Genomic DNA, 7,226 nt, shown 5'->3' with positions numbered 1-7,226 from the left:
GATCGACTGCCTCCTGCACGCCCAACACTGGGGATGGAGCCCACAACCAGGACTCTGACTCGGAAATGAACCATGACCTCCTGAATCATATAGGTCGATGCTAACTGCTGAGCCACTGTGCTTTCTTCAATGCAGCCAATACTGCACGGGTTTTTTTTTTATTTCAGACCAACTGTGGTTGACCCTTGTTTGACAGCTTCCATTGCATATTCAATTTGATGAATCCTGCCCTGAGGGCTCCAAACAGTGACATCACTGTCATACTGGTTGCGAAACATCATAACATGGTAACATGGTTTGGATGGGCCTGGCTGTCGGCTCCTGCAAAACTGTGGATTAAGGAGCCTGTGCGGGTCTTTTGATGGGAGACTCTGATATAAGAAAAATTATGATCTTTAGGCACTTTACCTATCGGCTTTCCCTCCATTAAGAATGACTCTGGGGGATAGAAGGGGGGTGGGCTGGGTGGAAAAGGTGAACAGATTAAGCAAACAAAACAAAACAAAACACAACACAACTCATAGACAGACATCAGCATGTTTATCAGAGAAAAGGGTGTTGGGAGGGAGTAGAAAAAGGTATAGGGGGATAAATGGTGCTAAAAGGAGACTTGACTTGGGGTGGTGAACACACAATACAATATGCAGGTGATGTATTATAGAATTGTACACTTGAAACCTATATAATTTTATTAACCAGTGTCACCTCAATAAATACAATTAAAAATAAATATTAATTAATTAATATTTTAAAAAATGAATGACTGTCAGTGGAATGAAGACAGCATTCCTGGAAAAGCTTGATTGTTGTCTGAGCGCTCTCTTGAAGTTCTTTAATTTTAGCACCTCTGACACCAAGAAGTCCTCCTGCCAGACTCTGATGAATCAACAGTCTCAGTTCGAATTTAAAGTCGCTTCCGTTACGGTGCTGGTAACTGAAGCATTCCACAGCATCAGGTTCGAGCGGGAGCCGGCTGGTGGCAGTGGGTGAGGGCAACTGCAGGCCCTCTTCCAAGGTAGGGATGCTTTTTTTCAGAATGTCTCCAGTTGTTTCAGCATCAGCACTGACACTCAATATACGCTCGGGACCACTGCTGTCTGGGACCCAAACACTGGCCTTGTAGTCTGTACACAGAGCCTTCATACTCTTGCCTCCTTTTCAATCACTACCCAGGCATTCTTGTTCTCAAGCAAAATGCATAATTAAACCATCTCATCAGTGTTTTTAGGTCTTTTAAAAGCTTGTTCCTCTTCCATATCTTCTGCAGGGCTTTTACGAAATTCACCATTGGTTTGAGTTCTGGGGAAGGTTTCCTCTGCCTGTTCAGTTTCCATTTCCTGTACTTTGTGGACACACCAGTTGTGCAAGGCTGCCATACTGCCTCAACTGGTCACAACTAGACAGAGAATTGAACCAGACTAGTTGAAAATCGCTGATCTAAAGCATTAAGGTCTTGGGGGAAAGGACGTGAAAAGCTATTGTCTGTAGGTACAGCAGGCATAGTCAGAAGGGTTGTACTGAGTGGAGAAAGCTTTTTGTGCCATGAGGAGTCTTGGCCTTCTGGCCACTCTTCCTCATCTCTTCCTATTTGGCTCTGTCTTGCAAGTTGGCTAGGAGGTGGACTTCTATCAAGTATTGTGGAGATGAGGTAAAGTGCCAGGCTTCAGCATCAAGAAGACCAATGTATCGCCCTAACTGGTTTGGCTTGGTGGATAGAGCGTCGGCCTGTGGACTGAAGGGTCCCAGGTTCGATTCCAGTCAAGGGCATGTACCTGGGTTGCAGACACATCCCCAGTGGGAGATGTGCGGGAGGCAGCTGATCGATGTTTCTCGCTCATCGATGTTTCTAACTCTCTATCCCTCTCCCTTCCTCTCAATCAATAAAAATATTTTTTTTTAAAAAAGGAGAAAGAAGACCTCTGTATCAATATTAGTTGCATGACTTGGACAAGTTGCTTCTTTTCTGAGCCTTCGTTTCCTCACCTGTAAAGTGGGTTGCTGTTTAATAGAGTTGTGAATTTTAAATGAAACATTTTGTATGAAACATGGAGCATATTGCCTGGCATTCCCATGTTATACATCATCAAGCCTCCTGGAGTGCCGGGAGGGCATAGAAACGTACCTGGGGATGGTGTCACAGGACCATCACCCTAACCGGTTTGGCTCAGTGGATGGAGTGATACATAGTCCGGGAACGAGGAAGGGGAACAGCAATCCTGCATCTGGCATTTGGTCCTGACAGCAACCATGCGTCAGCCTCAGTGCTGAGGGATCAGCAGTGTTCTCAGCACTGCTGGGCGTGTGCTATGGTCACTTGGCTATGGTCCTCTTCAGTCACACTGAATGTTGTTCTTGTAAATCTGGCCTGGGTTCTTTTCGGAAAAACAGCCTCCACAATGTGATGTCATGGTCCAGTCTGGGTCAGGGAAGGAGGAGGAGTATGTTGTGTGCAGGATCTTATTTCTGGAGGGCTCAATCTGATCTCAGAAGAAACTCTATCCTCCTCCCTTCCTTTCAAGGCCCAATACAGAATCGATACTCTGATTTTGAATGAGGGGGAAGTAATAAAACCCTGATTAAGACATGAAACTTAGTATCAAGCAGTTCTGGGTTCGATAAATGGCAGCTACTATTAAGTCCTCTGCAGTTGATGTAGAATATAACTTGACCATTGTCTATGCGTTTTACAAACCTGAGAACCACAATTTTCTCTGATAACCATTTTTCCCTCTGAGAGGTGGTTAGGCTTCTCATACCAAGCGTGCCATCATTCTGGAGATGAGGAGGCTGGGGGAGAGATGGAGTAATTGTGTCCCTATTCCTTTGTTTTCCCCTCCTTAGCTAGCTGGCTCCCTGGCTGCAGCCCTCCTGGTTCTTCTTGCTGCCTCCCTGCCCTCAAAGATGCTTGTCTCCGCTCTCCAGCTTGGAAAGATCAGCCAAAACTGGCTTCCTGGGTCCTGACTCTCCCCCACATTTTCTGTTCTTTTCTTTCTCTTTTGCAGACAGCTGGAGGAGAGGCCTGCATGTGTGAATGTCTGTACCATAGAGACACTAATTCCAAGATTCTCCGCATAATTTCATTGTGCAGGAGGCCCCCGGTGCTTTTTACTTCCCCTTATGTAGTTCTGTGTGTGTGTGTGTGTGTGTGTGTGTGTGTGTGTGTGTGTGTGGAGGGGGGGAAGGGCTGAGGATTAGAAATGGCACTGCATCTAAGGATTGAGTCATCTCTGCCCCTGCTCCAGGCAGGATGGCCCTTCGCCTGTAATAAAAAGGGAAATACATATGACAGTAGGATCCTTGCCCAGGTCAGAAATCTCAGGTCAAAGTTCACTTGGAGGAGAACCTCATTCCTCTCTTCCCAACCACTGGGGATGTATGTGGGGTAGGGAAAGAGGAATAAGGGAGTGTATAGGGAACTTAAAGACCAGACTCCACTGGATATAAGAAGAAAAAAAAAGACTAAAAACAATACTATGCAACAGTTAAAAGAAAAGTGGCACATATACATATGGCATCATGGAAAGATATCCAAGACATGTTATTAAGTAAAAAAAAAAGAAGAAGCCCTGGCCAGTTTTACTCAGTGGTTAGAGCGGCCCTCAGACCGAAGGGTTTTGGGTTCGATTCCTGGTCAAGAGCATCTACTTCAGTTGCAGGCTCGATCCCTGGTCGGGAGCATGTAGGAGGCAATCAACCATTGTGTCTCTCTTACATTGAGGTTTCTCTCTGTGTGTCTTCCCACCACCCTTCCACTCTCTCTAAAAATCAATGGGAAAAAATATCCTCGGATGAGGATTAACAGAAAAAGAAAAAGGAAAAGAAAAAAAATTACTGAACAACACGGATATTAAATCCTATTTATGCTTTTTTTTTTAAAAAAAAGTATTTCTTTATTGATTTCAGAGAGGAAGGGAGAAGGAGAGAGAGAGATAGAAACATCAATGATGAGAGAGAATCATTGATTGGCTGCCTCCTGCATGCCCACACTGGGGATCGAACCTGCAACCCAGGCATGTGCCCTTAGCAGGAACCGAACCTGGAACCCTTCAGTCTGCAGGGCCAAGCCAGCTAGGGCTGCTTTTTTTTTTTTTTTTTTAAGTGCAAAATATACAGGGAGGTGAGTGAGAAAGGAATGGGGTTATGAAGTTTTCTGTATTTAAATATTTTGTAACAGAGACTGAGCTGCAGACAGAATAGGAAACTCTGGCTTCAGTGTGATCTTGTTTTTCCAGTATTACCTGAACAACAGGGAGACTGGGTCCATGTCCTAAAGAAGTTTGACCTTATGGGACAACATACTATCTGCTCAGCCCATCCTGCTCGGTTCTCCCCAGGCGACAAATACTCTCCACACTGAATCATGTCAAGAAACATTTCAAGGTGCTGATGACCCAGAAACCCAGTCCTATCCTTTGAGGGTCCCTTGAATTTGATGTCTCTCCTGTCTCCTGCTACCCCTCTGAAACGTTCCAAAACCAAGCTCTTCAGTCTGTGAGCCTTGAAGCCTTCTTAACCACCATGCTCTTTGGAATCTGGTGTCATCATTGCCTTTGGTAACGCTTGTGCGAGGCAATCGTGACAGTACCCCCCTTGAAGGGAGCAAGCTTGAATCTTCTTTTCATATTTTGACTCACTGCCAGGTTATTTAAATGATTTGAAAGAAAAAATACATATTTTGCAACAAGTATACACTTATGTATTACTTGCAATTAAAAGTATATTTTTATAGCAAAAATGATACCTTTTAAAGCAGAAATGGGCTTAGAAAAGAAAGGTAAGGGATTCTAGGGATGGAAAATGGGACTTCCCAGGAAAGAACTGTCCCTGATGAAGCTCTTCTCTGTCCCTTTGCCGCAGAACATGGGACTATCTCCTACGGCAACTTGGAAGATGAAGGCGAGGTCTCCAGTCTCCGTTCAGCCCCAAAGGACCCTCATAGCTGACCCCAAGTTACCAGGATGCTCCCAGGGGTCAATGAAAACTTCCAAACATCTAACTGGTAAGAAAAAGTGGGAAGAGGAAAATCAGGAGGAGAAAAAAATTCCCAGACTCTGCAATGGAAGGGTTTGGACTTCCACCTGACTGCTACAAGTTCTCCTTTGGAGGTCTTCAATCCTGACGCAAGCTTAACCCCAACTCCAGGCGAAAAATCACACTTTCTGCCAAGTCACCTGTGTATTCCCTTTTGATTCTAGGGTCATTTTGTATTTGAAAATGTTGAGCTCCAAAGACATGGCCTTCCCAAGGTTATACAGCAAGACAGAGGCCTTCAGAATCCTAACCAATGTTAGTTTTTTTTTAAAATATATTTTATTGATTTCTTACAGAGAGGAAGGGAGAGGGATAGAGAGTTAGAAACATCGATGAGAGAGAAACATCAATCAGCTGCCTCCTGCACATCCCCACTGGGGATGTGTCCGCAACCAAGGTACATGCCCTTGACCAGAATTGAACCTGGGACCTTTCAGTCCGCAGGCTGGCGCTCTATCCACTGAGCCAAACCGGTTCGGCCTGTTTTTATCCATTATACCATGCTGCTCTATTTAAAACCCAACATTTACTTTTGACAAGTTTAATCTTGACCCCACCTCCGGTTCTAACCATAGTGGGCTCAGGTGCTTCTGACCCCAGCCCAGTGGAAATGGCTGGTTTTGCTTTCTGCCCCTCCTTGCTCCCTAATTCCATCCTATCACTCAGAATTTCCCTCTTGACATATATATATATATATATTTTTTAAGGGCAATCACAGGTGGGAGGGAAGGAATAGATTTTGTCCCCGGCCTGAAGTGGCTCTGAGGTGCCTGGCTTTTTTCTGCACCTTGCAGAGGATGACCCTCGGCAGGAGGGCTTCAGGGTTTATACCCAGTAGACCCCCTTCCTCTCCCGCTGAATGTCTTTCTAAAGCAACCTCTTGACCCCAGCCCTGGAGGAGGGCCACAGGTTGTCAGTGGCCAGGATCCCAGAGCCTATGAACCTGAGATGAGGATTTTGAAGACAGATCATGAAAGATAATCTGTGTGAGGCAGGGATGAGTAAATTTGGACAATAGCAGCAGCTGAGTCCAAGGGTCAGTGTCTGGGAGTAATTTAGGAAAGTTCAGTGCTGACAGCTGTGTCTGGAGTTGAACATCATAGCCGAGTCAGCTCCTGGGCTCCTCCACTGCTTCAGGCCAATGCAGCTCTGGCCCAGGACACAGAGACAGCTGTAGTGAGGCAGAAAGCAGGGCCCCCGGGACCCAGATCACCAGGCTCCTGCCAGCAGTGTGACCTTAGGCAAGTCCTTGGGAAAGGAAACTAGTGTCTACTTGAGTGCATGCAATGTCCTTTCACAGATGTCATCCTCGCTACAGCGTAGCTAAGAGGGTCATTTCACCCAGGGGGACCCTAGGAATGTGTGAAGGTAACTGAAATCATTCCAGGGGAGTGGAGCGATCGAATGGGACTCAGGGCTCCTGGGCTCTTTCCCCTCCAGGTACACATCTCATGAATGAAGCCACACATTGTAGGTTCTGAACCCCGCCCTTCTCACAACCTTGGTTCTGAGAGTTGTGGCCACCTTCTGCCTGGCAATACAGTCATCTCACTCTTTTTTTAAAAATATATTTTATTGATTTTTCTACAGAGAGGAGGGGAGAGGGATAGAGAGTGAGAAACATCCATCAGCTGCCTCCTGCACACTCTCCACTGGGGTTGTGCCCGCAACCAAGGTACATGCCCTTGACCGAAATCGAACCCGGGACCCTTGAGTCCGCAGGCCGTCGCTCTATCCACTGAGCCAAACCGGCTAGGGCCAGTCATCTCACTCTTGCCCCCTCTCTCCAATTCTGTTTGTGGGTCTAGGCCCCAGGAGATCCCCCGAAGGCGGGTATTGAGACTTTGGTTTCCCCTCTATCTCTGTTCCCAGGCCTTCTACCCACTCCGGAGGGCCGGCTTTCTCCTCCCCGGTTTTGGCAGGCGGGCTGACATCCACGGGGATTCCAAGGGAAACTGGGAACAGAGTCCAGCTCCAGGCGCGCCTTCCCCGCCGCCCAGGACAGCCCTTCACCGCCGGCCTCAGCTCAGTTCCCAGCCCCTCCCTCGTCTCCAAGCCCCGGAGGGCAGCTCGCTCCCCACCCCGCCTCTGCCCCTGCCCACCTCCCCGCGAAAAGGGGGGCCACCGGAGTCCCGGAGCGAGTCTGGGAGACCCCTGGCAAGTCCTGGCGCCCCGCGCCGGAGAGCAGGAACTGG

The 7,226-nt window shown here is 47.2% G+C and overlaps 2 pseudogenes; one reads left to right on the top strand and one right to left on the bottom strand.

Moving 5' to 3' along the window:
• Positions 1-336: 336 nt before the first annotated feature.
• On the bottom strand, positions 337-1,369 carry LOC102423692 (annotated as a pseudogene).
• Positions 1,370-1,643: 274 nt separating this feature from the next.
• LOC102423394 lies at positions 1,644-4,416 on the top strand (annotated as a pseudogene).
• Positions 4,417-7,226: the final 2,810 nt, after the last annotated feature.

Source organism: Myotis lucifugus, unplaced genomic scaffold, assembly GCF_000147115.1.
Source record: "Myotis lucifugus unplaced genomic scaffold, Myoluc2.0 scaffold_100, whole genome shotgun sequence".
Classification (NCBI taxonomy): domain Eukaryota; kingdom Metazoa; phylum Chordata; class Mammalia; order Chiroptera; family Vespertilionidae; genus Myotis; species Myotis lucifugus.
This window is presented reverse-complemented; position numbering and strand designations above follow the sequence as displayed.